The sequence below is a fragment of the Capsicum annuum genome, chromosome 3, assembly GCF_002878395.1.
Source record: "Capsicum annuum cultivar UCD-10X-F1 chromosome 3, UCD10Xv1.1, whole genome shotgun sequence".
Taxonomy (NCBI): Eukaryota; Viridiplantae; Streptophyta; class Magnoliopsida; order Solanales; family Solanaceae; genus Capsicum; species Capsicum annuum.
The window spans coordinates 124,803,850-124,826,098 of record NC_061113.1 but is presented as its reverse complement, the minus strand read 5'-3'; the positions used below and the strand labels follow the sequence as shown (position 1 = coordinate 124,826,098).

At 31.3% G+C, this 22,249-nt stretch overlaps 1 long non-coding RNA gene across 1 annotated transcript; it reads left to right on the top strand.

Moving 5' to 3' along the window:
- The first annotated feature begins 17,208 nt into the window (after nt 1-17,208).
- LOC107863588 lies at nt 17,209-21,002 on the top strand. The gene is made up of 2 exons (XR_007053015.1): nt 17,209-18,385; nt 19,667-21,002. It is a non-coding gene; the product is annotated as an uncharacterized LOC107863588 (long non-coding RNA).
- Nucleotides 21,003-22,249: the final 1,247 nt, after the last annotated feature.

Genomic DNA, 22,249 nt, shown 5'->3' with positions numbered 1-22,249 from the left:
TATAATTAGGTAGTATGTGTTTCATTCTCCTAGATTTTAAATGGATTTAATTTTGATTCAATACTAGATATTAATATAATTAAGTAGGCTAATCTTTGTGGGTTTTCTTTTATTTTATTTAGACTTATATATTCTGAATAATTACTAATTAAAGATTCTTTAATTTTTCTAAAAGCTTCTCTATTTTTAAATGATCTTCCCATAATTAATTTAATAATTTATAGGTAAATTCTGATGATAACTCTAACATATATCTCACTTCTGTATTTTTTAAATAATATATATTCTACCTTAAGTATTGAATAATAACATGAAGTAATAATAGTTAATTTAAAAGTTTCAAGCATCATTATTAAGGTTAGTTTATTAAAATATATTCTTGATTATAACCTATCATATATTAAAAGTATGAAAGACCTTAGAAATATTGTTTGAATTTTTTGCGCTTCATTAAAAATTTTTGTTAGACAAAATCGTCTTTTCACTATTTTTTCCTAATATTTAAAAGTTAAAAATTAATTAAATATATTTATGGTAAAACTTTTCCTTATTAGAAGTCATCAGAATTAATGAAAACTAATACTTTTTCATTAGTTTAAGAATTCTTTATCAACTAAATTTGATTTTAAGAAAATTTAAAAAATATAAAATAAATATAAAAACATCATAATAAGAAAAATTTAAGAAGCAATAATTTTTTTAAATTTTAAGTACATAATAATGTAATTAATGATTTTATAAATATTTGACTTTAAAAAAAAATTAAAAAAAAAATGATTCAAATTGATGCGTCTCTCTTAACCTTTGGCAGCAAAGGATGATCCATCAACCACTTGGGGTAAAATATATATATGTGCTCATACTTAAATATATATTTAGGTTTACATTATTTTATTAAAGTTTGAAGGATCTTTGAAAAGTGATTTAAATTTTTTTACACTTCATTAAAATCTTCGTAATTGATAAAATTATTTAATTTTAAATAATCAAACGTTAGACGTATGAGACATACACAGTTAAACTAGTTTTTTAAGAACTGCAACAAGTCAACAAGGGTCAAATAAAATAAAACGGAGGAAGTACTTATCTTTATTTAATACTCCTCTTTTTTACAATATAGTAATATTTCTTGACTAAATGTAAAAATAAAAACAAGCAACTAATTATGTCTTGATTTTCTAAAATAACAAATATTATAAAATAACTATTTTTAGTAAGCATAACACACTGCCTCCGTTCTGTATTAGTTGACCCTCTCGCTAAGATTATTTATTTCAATCTAGTTGTCTCATTTATGAAATTAAGATTCAATACTACTCATATCATTAAATGACTACATAAAGAGTATACACTTAAATTTAAATTTTCAAAGCATAATTAATAAGATTATTTTTTACTACTAAAAAAACAAGAAAAGCCGACCACAAAAACCGATCACAAGTGGTCGGTTTTCCTCAAATTTTGACCACAAAATCAAGCAAAGTGTGTGGTTGGTAAAATTATGGTAACTTTTTAAAAATCGACCACGTGTGTTCGGTTTTAAAAAATATATATATATTTTTAACATTTATTATTATTTTATTAAAATAGAAAAAAATAATTTTAAAAATAAAAAAATTCAAAATAAACCGACCACAAGTGGTCGACTTTATTTTAAAATTAATTAATTTTATTAAAACCGACCACTAGTGGTTGTTTCTTTTTAAAATTAATAAATTAATTTTATTAAAACCGATTACTTGTGGTCGGTTTTTTATAAAATTTTCAGAAAATTCGATCACTTGTGGTCGGTTTTCTGCATTTTTTTAAAAAAACCAAAAATTTGTAGTCGGTTTTTCTGATTTTTTTTTTTTAAAAATAAAAAGCAACAAATGAAACAACATACAATACAGCAACAACAACAACAAACCAAGTGTATTCCTACGCAACATACGAAATTCCACTACAACACATACAAAATGTCTAACAAAAGTATAAAAGTGTAAAAACTACAACAATACATACAAAAGTGTAAAAACTACAACAAAATGTCCAAATCCAAAGTACAACACATACAAAAGTAAAAAAACTACCATTCATCTTCATCGTATTCATCTTCCGCTTCCTCATCTATGCTGATATCATCCAGTGGGCCTAGACCTTTTGCAGCCCGAACTGCATCACCAGTATATGGAGGAATAATCCCTGCAGTCTGAATAAAAGAGCTGAACTGCTCCTGCAGCATCCTGATTTGTGATGTTGTTTCCTCCTCCTTCTTCTACACCCTTTCTCTCTCTGTTCAACAAGCTCTTCAGTAAGTTTAGAATTCGTATTTTTTAGTGATTCAATGGTTTCTCTATCAACTGAAGAAGTATAGGATATAGGACCGGACGAAGACCTAACATTCATGCTAAAATAATTTATGTGTTATCCGTAGAAATGGCCTCTAACTGCAGGATCCACTGTTTGTTCCCATAACTCCCCCTCTACATATTGGTATATTGGGTCGCCCTGACTTTCAGGAGGCTGACTACTACGAAACTCACTAAGTAGCTGCTTATATTTGTCCCATATTCAAAGTAAAGTTAAAATTAATAGTCAAAAAATATTAAAGTACTTATACTTGAATAATATCAACTTTGAGAAAAATGTTCATAAATTCAAAATTTGATCCTTACATGGGCAGCTTTTGCATGATGCTCAACCCAGGCATCTTCATCAGTCAGGTTCTTTTGCTTCTCCACATGTGTCTCCTCAAATAGCTCATCATATGGTATCTTCCTACCCTTTTTTTCCCGCATATGAAAAAAATTATTAATCTTAAAATAATTAAAAATTTAAATAGAAACAAACAATTAAAACTATAAAAGTTACATACCATTTTTTCCTCCACAACAATCATACTAACTGCACCCGCAGTATGTAGGGAGCCACCCTTGGATGATGCCCGGGCTTTCTTTCCTTTGTCCCTTAATAATTGGTATTCTTCGCTATTCCAATAGCGAATATATTGTTGCCATAAGGATTCACTTATCCAGTCAGGTCGTACCAAGTTGGTTCTGGCATAAACCAACAGGCCGTTAAATTTAGATCTAGCTCTTCTGTAAAAATTTCTCTTTATAGCACATTCATTCGCATCATCCCACCAATAATATTTCTACAATAAAAATAAAAATATAACATTCAATATTTTGTTCTAACAATGTGTTAAGTAGTCGATAAGTGAAATTTATACATGAAATTCGTTAAACATTCTTTCTCTGGCATTTTCTGGAACCTTTTGCCAACTGATCCAATAGTTGTTGAAGTGCCTACAAATGCATTTACTCACAATTTTTCCAACTCCAGCATCCGGCTTAAACCTACAACACAAGATCAAACAGTAATTTCATAGAGCATAATAATATAGTAACGAAAAATGAATAATGTTATTATATTTAGAAATTTTACCCTGTTTCATATTGAATAAGATAACGCCTCCCATAATCATCTCTGTCTCCAGGTTGTGGAGCAAGTGCTGGTGGATGCACTGCGTGGGCAGATTTGAATCACCGGATGGAGTGCCTCCAAGATGAAGATTCGACAATTCAATAGATCCAACAGAATCACTCTACGAACCTGGGTGACTGCTACAGGAGGGTACTGACGATGGTAGATGTCCGGATATGTCAGCGGTCATCCGATAGTACTGTGATGGCTGTAGCACGGTGATAGAAGCAAAATGAGTTGGTGCAAACCCATAAAGTGGCCCCACATGCGTAGGAGCAGGAATCAAATGCTAAGACGACCTAGAATATGAAGGTCGTGCTGGCGCGTCAGCAAACCGACCCTCAGATATATGAATACCTATCATTTGTCTATAAGGCGGAGGTTGTTTTTTCTTTTTTTGTTTTCATAGGATCAACTTTTCCCTTACCTTTGTCACATCTACCTGACATCTAAATTATGTAAAGTTAACAAGTAGTTAGTTTCTACAAAATGAATATATAAGAAAACATTCCAAGTAACTAATTTCAAGTTACTGATTCACATTTCAAATCGCTCCAACAATGCGAGATAGACAGGAATATTTTTATTACTATATAAATTATGGAAAAGTGAAAACAACAATCTTAACTAGTATATTACATATCAATCTTAAACAAGAAACATAAAGGTAAATATATAGTACAAAACATAATGACATCAATACATAATAAATACAACCTATACAAACTAATCCTCCTCTTCTGAAGACTCTCTACTAAACTATTCACCCTTTTCGGAAGTTTTCTCATCTCCTACCCACTCAGCCTCTTTTTTTGCAATATTAACTTCTTCAAATATATTTTTCGGTGATTCAAACTATCCACTAAGTCAATGTCCACTAGCTGGTGATCAATTTGTATTTCATTTTGATACGCAATCTCCAATACATTCTCAATTTCCACCCTTCCTATAGGCTTTGTTTTGATTACAGCCCACTAATTAAACTTATCACTGCGCAACGGATAAGGAGCATAATGCACTTGTTTAGCATTTTACGCTAGAACAAATGGATCGTAAACAAGATATGACTTATTGTGCTTCACTTCAATGACGTTATGCTCCTTATGTACTCTTGTGCCTCTTGTGCTTAGATCAAACCACTTACATTGAAAGAGAATAATTTTTTTATTGAAAAATCAGCATACTCCAGTTCTAAGATCTCGTGTATGATACCAAAGTAATCAACATCATCATCATCCCTAACCCAAACACCACTATTGTTTGTTTTCCTTGTTCTGGAGTGTTCTTAGGTGAAAAATTTAAACCCATTTACTGTGTAATGGGACATTGCATGAGCTTCAACTAGACTCAAAGAAATATCTCTCAAGAACTGATTGTATGCGGCTGCATTTGGTGACTGGTGTACCTAAAAATATTATACATATATATATATATATGTTAGTTGAGGAATGTTTAAATATTTAAAATTTGTAGAAAAATTAATACACTTACGAACCTCATATGTAAACCATGTTGCAAAGGATGCATACACTTGATTTTCGTGGAATTGAGTCTTAAATTAACTAAAGATCCAACATGCGAAACACAATTAGTTTCCTTAACAGAATAAGTAAATAAATAAGATATGTTAAAATTTTAATCTTCTTACTTCAGAAAGGGCTCAACTTTCGGACAATTTAGTAAGACATACAAAGTTAATAATTTGCGCTCCGTGGGAGTGAGCCGACAACGTATGGTTTTCTTAGCCTTACAACCAAATTGATTGAAAATTGATGTCGATTGCAAATGAGGCTCATTCTCATCGTCCTAATGACGATTCGATCGATTTCTTGAACAAGCAATTTCATCACGAAAGTAGTATGAATAAAATTGAGACGTTTCTCTTGCAAGATATGCCTCAACTATAGAGCCTTCTACCCTATGTTTGTTTTTGGGACCCTTTTTTAATTTTCCAATTGCCCTGCACAATCTTAAGATTAGATGTTTACTATATTAAAAAAAGATATGTATAAATTTAAATATATTACAATTGCTTACATTCAAATGGATACATCCACCTAGTTTGAACTAGACCGCCTAGCCGAGCTTCGTGCACAAGGTGAATGGAAAGATGTTCCATCACAGCGAAGAACACTGGTGGAAAAACCTTCTCCAACTTGTTGTTGATAACAATAATATTACTTTTCATTCGTGCCAAAATTTCTTCTTTTAATATGGTGGCACATAAGTCGTTGAAGAACAAACTGATCTCTGCTATTGGTTTCCATATATTTTCAGGTAAACCAATAAAAGCAATTGTAAATAATTTTTTCATAAAAATATGACAATCATGGCTTTTCATTCCATACAAGATTCCTTATGCCATATCAACCCCATTTTCCAAATTTGAGGCATATCCATCGGGCATCTTCAAACTTTGGATCCACTCATATATTTGACACTTTTGGTCCAAATTGAATGTAAAACTAGCCTTGGGCTTAAGAACATTGCCCTTGGGCCCCTCCTGTAAATGTAACTCTCTGCATTTGTAATATTCTGGCAAGTCAAGTCTAGCCTTAGGATTATCCTTTGTTTTGCTGGTGACATCCATAACTGAGTTAAACAAGTTGTCAAAATAGTTCTTCTCAGCATGCATGACATCAACATTATTTCTAAGTAAATTATCTGGCCAATATTCTAACTCCCAAAATATACTTTGCTTAGTCCAGTTATGCGAAACGTCATATCCATCAAGCCTGTACAATGGTTCCTCACTGACTTTAGGTAAATACTGAACTATCTTCTAGATGTCATGACCAGACAACCTTGGAGGTGGACCATCATGTTCCCTTCTATTCCTTCTGAATGCATTCTTGAGTCTCTTAAATTCATAATCAAGTGGCAAAAAACAACGATGACAATCAAACCATGAATTTTTCCTACCATGTCTTAATGTGAAAGATTTTATTTTTTCCATGCAGTATGGACAAGCTAACTTTCCAGCTGTCATCCACCCAGAAAACATTCCATAAGCAGAAAAATCATTAATAGTCCACATTAGATATGTACACAGATTGAAATTCTGTTTAAGTGAGATGTCTCAAGTTTCAACCCCCTCATGCCATAAAATTTGAAGTTCATCGATCAAAGGTTACAAGTAGACATCTATTCCGCTTTTTGGATTGTGCGGTCCAGAAACAACATAATTCAGAAATATATAGGGATTAGTCATTAATATTTCAGGAGGAAGATTATACGGGGTGATAAATACAGGCCAACATGAATATGGCGCAACACCAACTTAAAAAAAAAGAGAAGCCATCCGTACAAAATCCCAAACAAATATTTCGTGGCTCAGCTGTAAAATCTGGATAAGTTGCATCAAAATGCTTCCAAGCCTCTCCATAAGATGGATGACACATAACACCAGTGGGCCTTCTATTTGCATTGTGTCATCTCATTTGAGGAGCTGAGCTGTTTGAAGCATACAACCTCTTCAACCTTGGTATTAGAGGTAAATAATGCATCACCTTAATAGCAATTTTATTTTCACTACAACCACGCTTATATCGAGGGTGCTGACAAAACTTATAGGACACTAGGTTAGCATCTTCCTTAAAGTATAACATGCAGCAATTTTCACAATAATCAATTCTAACTGAGGAGAGACCTAACTTTGACACCAATCTTTTTGCCTTATAGAAAGAATCAGTAACCTCCAAGTCGGGGTCAACTAGATCTTTAATAAGGTCTATCATTGAGTCCATTCCTCTTTCAGCAATATTCCAGTCAGATTTAATACTTAATAATCTAACAGTAACAACAAATGAGAATGTGAACACCTGTCAAACAAAGGATGACTAGCAGCATGCAATTGTTCATAGAATTTTCCCGCTTCGCTATTAGGAACATCTTTGACATTTTCACTAAAGTCGCCTCCATGTTGCATCCCAAAAGCATCGTGCACCATTTCTGTCATCCTAGCATCTTGATATTCATTATGCCCTGTAGACCTACTACTTTCTCTAACAACAAAGTTATTTTGCCCAACATCACCATCAATAGTACGCAATATTAAAAAGTCCTCGTACAACCCCTTTCTATAAAGATTTTCCTTCACAACTTCTTCTTTTAAAAGATTTATACAATCATATCTAACACAAAGATAACGAATCGCCCCAAAATGTGACCAAACATCAAGTGTCTTAGCATGGTCAACAAATCGTTTGACGCCTTCAACAAATTCCTCCCTAAGATCCATTCTATTTTCATTATTCCGTTGATATATCCAGCTATAATCAGGTTCCATCTACACAATCAATCAGATTCAACTAGTTAGATCAAGTCACAAAAAGTTCAACAAGTGATGACTACACTTTATCAAAACAAAAAATTCACCTTTAAAGTACCTACACTTATTCAATTTCAAGTGACTAAGTCACCTACCAAGTCACCAAACTAAACCACATTTAAATAAAAATTCACCTTTAAAGTACCTACACTTAGTAAATTTCAACTCATTAAGTCATCACCCAAGTCACCAAACTAAACCACATTCAAAACAAAAATTCACCTTTAAAGTACCTATACTTAGTAAATTTCAACTCACTAAGTCATCACCAAAGTCACCAAACTAAACCACATTAGAAAACCAAAAATTCACCTTTAATGTACCTACACTTTATCAATTTCATGTAACTAAACTTCAACATTTTCAAGTACCTAAACTTAACCTTTTCAACTCACTAAGTCACCTACCAAACTAAACCACATTCAAAATAAAAATTCACCTTTAAAGTACCTACACTTAGAAAATTTTAACTCAGTAAGTCATCACCCAAGTCACCAATCTAAACCACATTCATTTCAAAAATTCACCTTTAAAGTACCTACACTTTATCAATTTTAAGTGACTAAATCACCTACCAAGTCATTAAACTAAACTACATTCAAAATAAAAATTCACCTTTAAAGTACCTACACTTAGTAAATTTCAACTCACTAAGTCCTCACCCAAGTCACCAAACTAAACCATATTCAAAAAAAAAAATTCATCTTTAAAGTATCTACACTTAGTAAATTTCAACTCACTAAGTCATCACCAAAGTCATCAAACTAAACCACATTCAAAACAAAAAATTCACCTTTAAAGTACCTACACTTAATCAATTTTAACATTTTCAAGTATCTAAACTTCAACATTTTCAATTCACTAAGTCACCTACCAAGTCACCAAATTAAACCACATTCAAAACAAAAATTCACCTTTAAAGTACCTACACTTAGTAAATTTGAACTCACTAAGTCATCACCCAAGTCACCAAACTAAGCCACATTTATTTGAAAAATTCACCTTTAAAGTACCTACACTTTATCAATTTCAAGTGATTAAGTCACCTACCAAGTCACCAAACTTAACTACATTCAAAACAAAAATTCACATTTCAAGTACCTAAACTTCAATATTTTCAACTCACTAAGTCATCACCCAAGTCACCAAACTAAACCATATTCAAAACAAAAATTTACCTTTAAAGTACCTACACTTAGTAAATTTTAACTCACTATGTCATCACCAAAGTCACCAAACTAAACCACATTAGAAAAGAAAAAATTCACCTTTAAAGTACCTACACTTTATCAATTTCATGTGACTAAACTACAACATTTCAAGTATCTAAACTTCAACATTTTCAAGCCACAAAGTCATCACTCAAGTCACCAAACTTAATTACATTCAAAACAAAAATTCACCTTTCAAAGTACCTACACTTAATCAATTTCAACTCACTAAGTCACCACCCAAGTCACCAAACTAAACCACATTTAAAATTATCAAGCATACTAAAATTGACAATAAAAAGTTCACATTTCAAGTGCCTACGCTTCAACAAAATTAAAAATAAAAATTCACCTTCAAGCTAAGTTACTACACTTATTCACTTTCAAGCAACATATTCATTTATAGTATAATAAGTCAAACAATTGAACAAGTGTAACAAAGCAAATATAAGTAGAGGCATCATCGCATGTCCCTCTCACACCATATAATCATCACAAAATTTCTATGGCTTTCAAAGCCTTCTACAGCAAACAATGCCAAATTAAACTACATTTAAAACTTCATTACAAGAAAATAGAGAGAAATCAACTTACCTTATCTTGGCCTAAATTAAAGTGAAAGAGATGAGCGGTCATCGAATCTAGATTCAGATGTACTCATAGCGCAAAGATACTAAATTAGGAGCAGAAGAATAATTTTCACCCTGTCATTCAAAGCAAAAATATTTAATAAACAGTATCCAAGCAGATGAAAAATTTTCAGCGGATAACACCTTCAATCCAACTAAACCCAGATAAACAACAAGCAAAATCACAAAAAGAAATCAAGAATTTGAAAAATCACAACTAAAGATTCCAACTTTAATAGATTTCTACCATGAATAACTTCAACCAATGTCAAATACAACAAGCTAACCTTAAAAGCAACTCAAATCTCAAACGTTGACTGCTAAATTTTCCAAATTTGAGAAATTCCAACCAATAATAACTTCAATCCAACCAAAAAAAAATAATCAAGAACCTAAAAAAATTATGATAAAATATTCTAACTTTGAGTGATTTAGCAAAACTCATATAAAAAACAACAAGCCAAACCAATAAGTAAATCAAGAATCTCAACAAATCACAAGTAGAGATTCCAACTTTGAGGAATTCCAACAAATAATAACTTCAACACCACAAAACCCATATCAAAAGCTACCATAAAAGCAAATCAAGAACCTCAAATTTTCATAGCTAAAGATTCAAAAGACTCAAATTTTAAGAGATTTCTACCATGAATAACTTTAATCAAGCAAAACCCATATCTAAAACAACAAGCTAAACCATAAAAGGAATTCAAGAATCTTAAAAAATCAATAAAGCAACACAAAAGTAACTTCATACCTGAGCTGTCGTCGCCGAAATAAAGTGGGAGCAGTCGTCGAAGTACTTAGCCAGAGTAGCCGGATTAGTCGTCGATGTGTGTGTGTTGCTGGGTGTTAGTGGGTGCTGAGATCGCGATTTAGGTTAGGTGTGTGTGTTTTAATCTTTTATTATTTTGTTGTGTCAGGTAAGGTCAGGTTAATGAAAATTATTTTTAAAAAAAAATTATTTGAAAACCGACCACATGTGGTCGGTTTCCAAAAATTATTGATAAATTAATGTTTATCAAACTATAATTAATAGATTAAAATGAATTAATGAATTAATGAATTAAAATTATTTTTTAATATATTAATTTTTTAATAAATTCTATAGTATTTATAAAAATATCTAAATAATTTAATACAACGCGTATATATTTAAATCAGTAATTAGTTATTTTATCATCACACTAACACGAGTAGTATATTTCCTTAATAATATAACAATATCAATGAATTTTGCAAATTAAGATAAATTTTTGGTTAATTAACTTTTAAATACGATATTATATATATATATATACACCTCGTAATACAACGTGTTAATCAAATAAATTATCGATTACTCGTCTTACATTATTACAACTTCAACAATATACGCGTATTTACATTGACACAAAATAGTATATCTATTTCCTCAATAATATGATATCAACGTATCATTCAAAATATTTTGATATATAGATTCCTAGCTTTAGATTACTGCATACGTCACAACATGAGATATACGTATATATACATATATTCAATTGTCTATATCAGCTTTCAAATACGTATTATAAACATCACATACACGATTTTACTACCACATAATAATATACAATGTATATCACAGATACTCAAATACAAAATACAAAACTTGTATGCGAAAAAACTCTAATTCACCGCCAAAATTTGGTGGTCGCTCAAAATTCAAAATTCAAAGCGAATGGTAAGTATATGCTAGTTTCAAGATTCAATTTTCGGTCTCCCTCCCCTACTTCCTTCCTCCCTCCCCATATATACCTCGTAATACTTGTCTTACATTATTAAAACTTCAACAACATACGCTTGTCTACTGTAACGCCCCAAAAATCGAGTTCCGAGATGCCACACGGTATTTAGGGTCACAAGTGACCCCAAGCTAACCCTTTCATAGGTATAACTCAAAAGCAGCTGATTTAAAATATAATTCTGAGAGAATGAAGCTGAAAATATCTCAATACAGAATCTGTTCAATACAATATTGGAATTACAAGGTGACAATTCTACTGACACATATACATATACAAGAAGAAGACTGAATACATCAACCACTACTACTGTCTATGAAGCCTCTACTAGTATTGCCTGTACATAAAAGGGTCATGACTCCCAACCATTCCACTAAATATGGACGACAGAAGAAGGTACAGTGTCTCTGAACTGAAACAACCAACACAAGACCTTGAACTATAAGGACTCTTTTACCTGCTGACCAGATGCTGCAACTGAATAGAATAGTAGATGGGGGTCAGCACAAAGAGAATGTACTGAGTATGTGGGGGTGCATGCAACACTTTAAATAACATCATCAATTTCATGAAAACATACATACAGATAATGATGACTCACTTGTCTTGAGTTATATTAAATCATACTCTTCATACTTTCATAATAAATAGTTCAAATGGTAAAATCTCATAATCCATGTAAATCAACAAAAATCATAAATTATGACAAATCGTTATAAATTATCACATCGTCAAAATTCATCATAGGTAATCATAATTCATCATAATATCTCAACTCTTTGACTCAAATCTCAGAGTGACTCGGTAATTCAAGAAACATGACTTTTATAGACAGGGGAGTTTCCTATAATCGATAACCCCACGTGAGCTACGTGGAATACCAACGTTTGAAACCCCTATTGGTTGGAACGTCATACTCTTTTCCAGGGAGTACGACCTTAAAACTGCAATAATCACAATCGGGCTCTCTGACCAATAATATCATCATCAAACAACCCTACGGTGGCACATAGGTTTGGGGAAATACCAAATTTTCCTCTTGGTGCTAAGTACTACTCCCCGACAAGCTCAAAACGCGTTAGGAGATCCACTATCATCATCACAAGGGTCTATCATAAAGACCAAAACAAATATCTCAATTTATAATTCATCAACAATTTGTGGATTCCTAACCCCAACTTCGACTTAAAACATTTCAATCTTTTTCAACATCAACAAGGTATCAATGCATGAACCATAACCGACTCAACATTTGGACAAGGATATGAAGACTCAATACGTAATATTTTCAACAATTCAACTCATCAAAATCATCCAGAAAAAAAATACCAAAATTCATCTCAACATCTATATCAAAATCAATCTTTCTCATAGTCAATATCATCTCGACTCTGCGAGTTCAAGGTCAATGTACTCAAATGATTATTCTTTCAATTCGATAATTAAATCATGACAAGAGCTTTTGAAAAGCACTTGAGACCTTCAATTCATAATAAGAATACATATCCCGTAGTACAACTCAAATCACGACTTTTATCTTGAAAGCCTTTAGAAATATCAATTCATTGTAGTAGTATGCAATTCATAGAATAAATTCTCAATTTAAGAAGTAGAGTAATGAAGTAATCATGTATATCCATATTGGAAAAAAAAATTCAAAGTCTTATAAATCCTTCATAAAGTAATTTGAGTGTATACCCATTTTCGAATATCATGAAATTTCAATAATAGAACTCAACCTTTTTAAATGTCAAAATGTAACAATTTATCAAGTCATGACAACATCAATATTTTTGAGAAAATATCCAGACTCATGGTAATATCTCAAATGTTATATCTCAATATGCTCAATGATTCAATTTCGTCATAAAGAAGCTTTAAGCTTATCATAAATCTCAAAATCATTCCAAAATACCATTTCAACATATATCTCGAAATCATTCAAAATAAAAATATGAAATTTACAATTATAGATATCAAGACATCTCATGTCTCAAATATATATTCAATAATTCAAATCGTCATTGGGAAGCATAAAGCTTGACACATATCTCAAAATATTATTCCAAAATACCATCTCGACATACGTCCCAAAATCATTCAAAATACCACCTCGTGGTAAAAGTGTGTAATTCGCAATGATAATTATTAAATCATATATGAAAACATTGAGATAGTAATATAAATCAAAGTTTATTCATTCAACCATCATAATCGAATTATTTAGACATAATATCACTTGCAAAATCATGTAAAACCATAGTAAAATTAAAGCTTTGGGCACAAGAACGGAAGATTGCTCTTGTTCAAAACCCCACATACCTTGAAATTGACTTCTTGATTACGGAATCCTATTCGGACAAATAATGGGTGCTCCTCGAAGGTCTTTAAATGAGGAGTTCGTTTATCGGATAAATTTTGGATTTCTACGGTGAAATTGAAAGGTATTTGAAGGTGAAATTTGGCTAGGGTTTCATTATCCCAAATATTTCATGGAGAAAATAAATTTTGAAGGTTTAATTATGGATTAAATGGATAAATTTTCATCCAAGAGGGGGTATGAAATGACCAAATTGCCCTTAAAAAACAAATAATGTCAAATTTGTCCTTTGGTGGACTGTTTTGATAGGTTGAAGTACATCGACCATAACGTTTTACTCCGACAGCCAAATTGGATGAAACCAATTTCATTAGAAAGAGGACTCTTAGAGCTTTCCGTTGATATATAGTAGCTCACCCAAATCATTATGTACAAGGAGTTATGGTCGTTTGAAGTTGACCCTGAAATTCGCCTTGCTGCAGTAATTTTTAATGTCCTGCACTTTTTACTGTTCACAATTCTATCGGAATGGTCGTAGTTCGATCGGAATGATCGTAGTTCGATCGGAATGGTCGTAGCTTATCGCTCGAGTGTCCGTTTTCGATGATCTACATATCATTGGAAAGCTTATTCGATACTCTACACAATGGTAGGTCAACGTCTTAGAAATACTACACAGAAAATTTATGGATCACTCTAAAGCGTAGAACTCGATACGTTTCTCACGAAATCTTTACGAAGAAAATTTTTCGTGGTATTAAATCTACATTGACACAAAATAGTATATATATTTCCTCAATAGTATGATATATATCAACGTATCATTCAAAATATTTTGACATATAGATTCAGTTATCTAGCCTTAATTTCGATTACTGCATACGTCACTACACGAGATATACGTATATATACATATATTCAATTGTCTATCAGCTTTCAAATACGTACAATAAATATCACATACACGATTTTACTACCCCATAATAATATAAAACGTATATCACAAATACTCAGATGAATTATCGGTTAGATTATCTTATGTCATTAATATACCTTCACTATATAATATGTGTATACTATATATATACCTATACATACACACACATATACACACTATCGACTATATCAAGTTCTAAATACGTACTATATATCACATATGTACATGAGTATATTATCCAATAATATAATGCGACGTGTTTCATCAATCGATCATTACATGATATATATATATATATATATATATATATATATATAAAGATATTTATATATATGAACTCTTGAATGAGTACGTACTATATATATCACATCCATAAGTATATTACCTTATAATAAAACATGTTCATTATATTCTGATGAATTATCGATTATATATTACATTATTATGACTGCAATAGTAACATCATATTATTATCTCAACGGAATGATATACATACATACACATATTCATTATACAAAGAGTATGCATGTTTAAGATCATTTAACATATATACAAAGGAAAATATTAATTTTATATATTGAAATATAAGTAAAAGATAAAGATTATGTTTAACATAATTTATTTATTTTATTTGATATATTTTTAGTGTAATTTTTTCACATAATTTAAGATTGATTAATTTTTATTATTATTAAATTGGTTATCGACTACGTGTGATCAATGTAATTTCAAAAAATTATATATATATATATATATATATATATATATATTAGAATATATATATAATTATTTTTTAATGAAAATAATATATATATTTGATTACATATATATAATTATTGGTTTATAAAAATTATTTACTTTTTTATTTTTTTTAGTTCAAAAATCGACCACAAGTGGTCGATTTTTAAAAATTATTTTCTTTTTATTGTAATAAAAATCGACCACTTTGGTCGATTTTTTAAAATTATTTTCTTTTTTATTTTAACTAATAAACCGACCACAAGTGGTCGTTTTTTAAAATATATATATATATTTTTGTAAAAAATTAAAAACCGACCACTAGTGGTCATTTTTTAAAAATAATTTAAAAATAATTTTTAAAAACCGATCACTTGTGATCGGTTTTTAAAATATTTTTTTTAAAGAAAACCGACCACAAGTGGTTGATTTTTTTATTTTTTTTATTTTTATTTGTAAAAAAATTAATAATTAATATAAAAATTATTGAAATGATTATTTTGATATTTTAAAATATAAAAGCAACCACATGTGGTCGCTTTAAAAAAAAATAAAATTTAAAAAACCGAGCACATGTGGTCGACTTTTTCCGACCACAATGTGTGGGCAGTTTTTCCGTGTTTTTTAGTAGTGTTTGTAAAATAAGCTCATAGTCCCTCTGTTCCTATTTATTTATCCTCCTTACTAAAAATAAATGTTCTTTAATACTTCAATTCATAATTAGCAGTTTATTTTCATCTTTACCCTTAATAATAAACCTGAAAAGAAATTAATATAGTGCAAAAAAGAGAAGCATTAAATAAAGATGAATGCTCCTTTCGTCTCAGTAGTTGCTCATCTTACTAACAAATAGTTATCTCATATTAATTGATCACCTTATTAAATAAAAAGAATATTAATTAAACTTTATTTATATTACCCTTGCATGTAATTTTTTTTTGAAAGTGTCATACTTCTCTATAAGGTTCCTAAAAAGTTTTTTTTTAAGGGAGGTGTTGGTAAAATCATCTTTTTACTGATGATTTTTTAAATGTGCGTAAAAAAAAAATCAATTAAAATAAAATGAAGGAATAATAAATAAGAATAATTTAATTTAATTATTTAATTAATTTTTATTTTTTTATTTTTTTTTTAAGAATAACAACTTTAAAAGGTGATAACTTACTCCGATTAAAAGTAAGGAAGAGTACTCTCAAATGAGAGGCGGGATCTATTAATGCTAGTAGGGGTGGCGCGCCATCCGCAAATTTCGACAAAAACTCTGTATAAATAGCTATAGATACAGACTGATATAGTAAAATATTAAATCCATCACCCACAATATCAAAGCACTATCTGGTGCAAGTGGCAAAGTGTCATTTTTATGGGTCATAGGTCGTGGTTTGATCTCGATCAGTAGCACATCATTTTTTTAAATTTTTGATAAACAAGTGTATAATTAATATTAATATTATTTTTTGACTTTATTTATTTATTTAATTGTTAAAAAAAGTATAATCTAATCGCTCTTATCAAACTTTAAAAGAAAAACCTATTTACAAATCATCTCATTGCTCCCTCCGACCGATTCTTGATCATCGCCGGTAAAAGTTTTAGTTTTATCATTTTATTACTGTTCTTTTTTTTCATAAATTAATGGATTAATTATTCTATAAATAAGAAAATAAATAATTTAATTAATTTAATCAATAAATTTACTTGATACTTAAAAAATCCGGTGTAGATCCGCCTCTTTCTGGAGCATAGGGAGTACCATTATTTTAACTCTTACGTTAAAATGTTACCACAGTTAGGTGAAGCGAAAAAGGTAAAAGTCATAAATGGAGAAACAAAAATGGTCAAAAGTTGAACAACCCCAGACATCTTAACCATTGTTCATCTACAATATGCATTTCACTGTCCTCCACCCCCCTTCACTTGGTGCGCTCCAGAAGGTATGATATTTGCAGATGAAAAGACTGCCCCCCCGTCTTTTTCTTTTTCTCAGACCCCCCCCTTTTTTTCCTCTTTATAAAGATAAGGTGTTTTCCTAATCATTATTTTCCCTTGTAATAAATACATAACAAAGAGAAAAGTGATTCTTTTTGTGTTAAGAGTGTATGGTATAATATTTTGTAATGGTTCCTTTCACTCGTTTATGATGGTTGTGTAGGAGAGTTTATCTGAAAGATTTAGTTGACAAAGTCGCTTTCTAATCCCTCACTCTCATGGCGAAAGCGACTCTTCATTTCCCCCTTTGTGTATTTATACACTCTCTCTCCGTATTTAGTGCAACTCTCACCCTTTTCTCCCCCTATATTCCCCTCAATTTATTAATTATCTTATCTCATTTCCCTTTCCTCTTAATTTTCTTTGTTTTTTCATTCACCCAAACGCTCTTTATCTTCTTCTTCTTCTTCCCCCCTTCCCTATTTTTATACTCATAGTTCTATTTATTGCTGTTTAAGTGGGAACACTTGAAATAAAATGGGAAAATGAAAACTTAACATTATTGGAGACTTAGGGTTTCACTTTTGATTATCTAGCAGATTAGTACTTTCACATTTTCTTCTATTTATTATCTCTTAAGTTGTTATTCAGATTGAATTTAACATGATTCTGATTCTGAGCAGTTCCTTGTATATGTTGTTGTTGTTGTTCTTCTTCTTCTTCTTCTTATTTTCTCTCTTTTGCTGTACTCATTAAAATGATAATTAGAGATCTTTGACTTTTTGATTGATATTTGCAATTTTTCTTACTGATTATAGGGTTTGTGTTAAGAGTTGACTCTGCTTAGTTAGCATTTTGTGTTTGTATAGTGAACTTTTTCTATATTTGAAAGTTTTCCAGGGACTTTGCTATTCTTCTTTAGTGCTTTACAGGTTGATTAATTTTTATTTGTCAAAGAAGCAGCAGCTATTATGAGTATCTTCTCAGGTTTCAGATGTCATATGTGGTATTAGTGGTGATGACTTTGGTATGCTATCAACAATGACCAAAAAAGGTTTATATATTCCGTTTTGATTCATCATTGTACTTAGATTGCTTGTTGTTTTGCTCTTTGTCATTTCTTATATAAAATTTACCACATAAATGAGAAATACAAGTTTCTATTTTTATATGATTTTTCCAAGAGAACTCTTAAAAGCGTTTTTTTCTTAAAGAGACGAGGGACAAGGGGCTTTTTTTCTTCACCGAATTAAATAAGGAATGTACTTTTAATTCCCAGTTCTTCACCCTTCAGCTATTATTCAAGCATGATTTTGGTTGTGTCTATTGCATTTGCTTTTTATTTTCTTTCAAAAGCTACATGAACCATATTCTTGCTTCTGTAAATTGAATTTCAGGCCAAAGCTCTGTCTGTTTATTTTCTGCAATTTGATTCCGAGATATTATAATGAACTGTTGCAAAGTATTACTGACTGGTTACATCGCCTATTCTTTTTCTTTGGGGAGTTGAGTGTAAGCTGTGGGGAAAGGTAAATATTGGTAGAAACAGTTTAGTTTATGTATTCCTCCGAAGCTCATTTATTCCATCCTATGTAGAGTTGGTGAATTAATTGTAAAAGTTTTTTTTGAATTGAGGAATGGTCAAAGAGAGCTTCCTTCAGCCCACTCATGGAGGAGAACTGGGGTTGAATTAGCTGCCGACTCATTCATCCAACCACACAGTAGAAAGGATAGATTTTGTGCTACTGTGTTTGAGTGAATGATGCGGGAGATAGTTTTCTATCCCTCTCTTTCCTTGCTTGGACTGAAGGGAGCTCCTTTTTCCCATTCTCTTCATTTTCAAAACCTAATTTTCATAAACCATTCTTATCATTCTGTTTAACATTTTGTGGAAATTTCCAAGGATAAGATCTTTCAGTTATCTGGACAAATTCAAGCTCTCGATCACTTCTGTTTAAATTCATCTTTAGCATCATGTTAGTAGTACATGTATATGTGCTAGAAATCTACGTCCTCATTTAATTCCAAGAGTTATGTATAGCCATTTAACTAGGCAATTGTCTCTTCGTTAGTACCACCTGGTCTCCACCACCGTTATATATCTCGGCTAATCCCAGATGTTAGAGTCCTCGTATGGTTTTATTTTCATGCCTTATACAGTTATACAACCTAGTGAAATGGCTATACATAACTGTGTAAGAATGTAATGACTAATTTTGCCACCCCTAAGAGGACGTCTGTTCAATTTTCGGGAGATATTCAGATTTAAGTTATACTGAATATCTATATCATCTGTATACTGTCCCAGCTATAATGTTGTATCCGCTCCTTGCAGTATGTTTTATGTGTTGATCAAGAATACAGTACAGATCAACCTGCTTAGTTGCTGTGGAAGCTCCTTTTCCTCTGTTGAGATATGTTTGAAGTCACACATATCCCTTGCTCAATTAAGGCTTCACGTTGTAGATAGATGCTTTACACGGCTCTTGCAAACTGAAACAGCTTACTTGAACTATCTGTTTTGGGGAATAAGTATATACGAACGCATATATAGTTAATTTTGTAAATGCTTATTCAGCCAAAAAAGAAAGTACATATAGTATCACTAGTATATCAGTTCTTCAAATTGAGGTGGAAGTGTTTCTTGGCTTTAGAATTTTCAAATATATTTGCATGGCTCTTTCACAGAATGAAGACAGCAAAACGTGATGAGCACCATGTTTTTCTCCCTTTTTCTAGGGCAAGCATGTAAGGAGGATGACCTCATTGAAATGCTTTGGCTCAATTTTTATATGCAAGTAGTAAGTGGAAAGTACAAGTTTTATGTTATATTTACATTAATGAAATGCTTTAGTCCCTTTCCTTCAACACTTAGTACAATAATATTAATTTATTTGTAACTAGGTCATGCTATACAATGTGACAGGGTTAAGTGATATAGACTTGTGCCAATTGATTTTGCCAATTATGGAGGGGGGGACCTCATGGTTTAAATCCTGATTTAGAAAATCAGCTTTAGTTTGAGATAATTTTCCATCATTATATATAGTGTTTTATAAGGTTGTGTCTGGCATTATTTGTCTAGGAAGTACCAATAGATTCTGTGTGTAGGGTGGTCCCCTGCCCTTTTTACATGCAATCTTCATGCCTTCATTTACTTTGTTTTGTATGCATTCTAAAACTTATTCTCCATTAAATATGATGCATTATTGATCAATCCTGTTCCCAGAGGAAGCCAAGCCTATTAGGTGTTCTTAAATTAATTAACATTAATTAATTATATTGTATTTGGTGATGATTCATTTCCCTATCATCATACTTACTTGGAAGAAGAAATGTGAGGAACTGAGCACACAAAAGATATGGAGATGGCTGCAGTTAATGGTGGCATTCTTTTGATTTCTTATGTCCCTGTTTAATGATGTCATTAGCAACAACAATTTTTTTTAATATTTATTTTTATTTTTTATGTTTGTAAAAAGATTACAGGTTGCCTGAAGAATTTTGTGGCTAATCTTGAGAATGGTATTCCATTGGGTGTCTGCTTCATTGATTGGTGAAGGTGAAGGTTCAAGTAAGGTTGAGTGGTCCCTCTCTCCAACTCTACTCCGACCCCCATGTTCTCACCCTGCACTAACTTCAATGCAAAATAAAATCATTTTCCTATAAAATGTAGTGGCATTTCAAGAGTTTTGTTGTTGTCTTGAGAACTTATTCTACTTCAACATCTGCATGAAAGTGTCGGCAAGCATGTCTACTTTGGTTACTCATTCCTGCTTTCCTCTTCCAATTTCATCCACGCACAAGTTCGAGCTCTACTATATGGTTTTAAGTGATAAGAGTGATGTGAGAGTACAAACTAATTAATCATGGTTTATGTTGCTCGGACTCCTAAAAGATATCGAAGGTACTTGTCGGATTCTTCAAAATACATTAGGTATGTTGTTATTGTAGTAGTGTATTTTTTGAAGGACTCGAATTTGATAACATTTTTGGAGACTAGATACAGCATAGGTAATTAATGGGTTACTGATAAAGGTTTATATCAAAATTATGTGGTACATATTTGTTGGGTTTGGTCTTTTCAGGTTGTCACATTAATACTACTAGCCCTGCGGCGTTTAGTGGCTGACTTGCAAACCTGCGGCGGAACTAGGATTTTCATTAAGGGGTTCAGAAATAATATACGAACAAATCAAAGAGGGTTCGACAACTATTATATATATATATATATATAAGATAATTTTAACCATGTATAAATAGTATTGTATAATTTTCCACCGAAGGGGGTTCGGATGAACCCCTCACGGAAGGTAGCTCCACCACTACAGTGAACTGTATTCAAGTGCTTTTCAGAGATTTGACCTGTTATCTTCCAATTACCCCTGTTGGTAACAAAATTAAGAACCCATTTGGCCATAGATTTCCCTGAGTAGGTTTTGGGAAAAATTTGACAAATAGGTTTGGCCATACAATTTGTCATTATTTGACAAATTATTCAAATCTGCATATACTAGAAACTACTAGTATTTGGGTCAAATTTTATCTTTGTAAACTTTTAAAAGTGAAATATGTTTCTCAAATATTATGACCAATCATATGGTGAAACTTCATTTAAGTCTCACCCAAAAATGACTTGTCAAAAATATTTCAAAAATATTTGGAAATCTATAGTAAAATGCCAGCTAAGAGGTGCTTACTGGTGCTATTTGTTAATCTGCTCAAAAGTAGTTAGAAAAAGAGAGTTCGAAACTATGTGAACCTTAAAGTAGGTTCTAAGAGGACATGGATATTACTAAGTTTTCAAAGAAAAGACCGTCTATGCAAGGTAATGTTAGCAGAAATAAGATGTTGTTAGGTGATATTTAATCTATTTAAGCCTTGGAGGTTAGGATGACCAGTATTTGTATTGATGTGA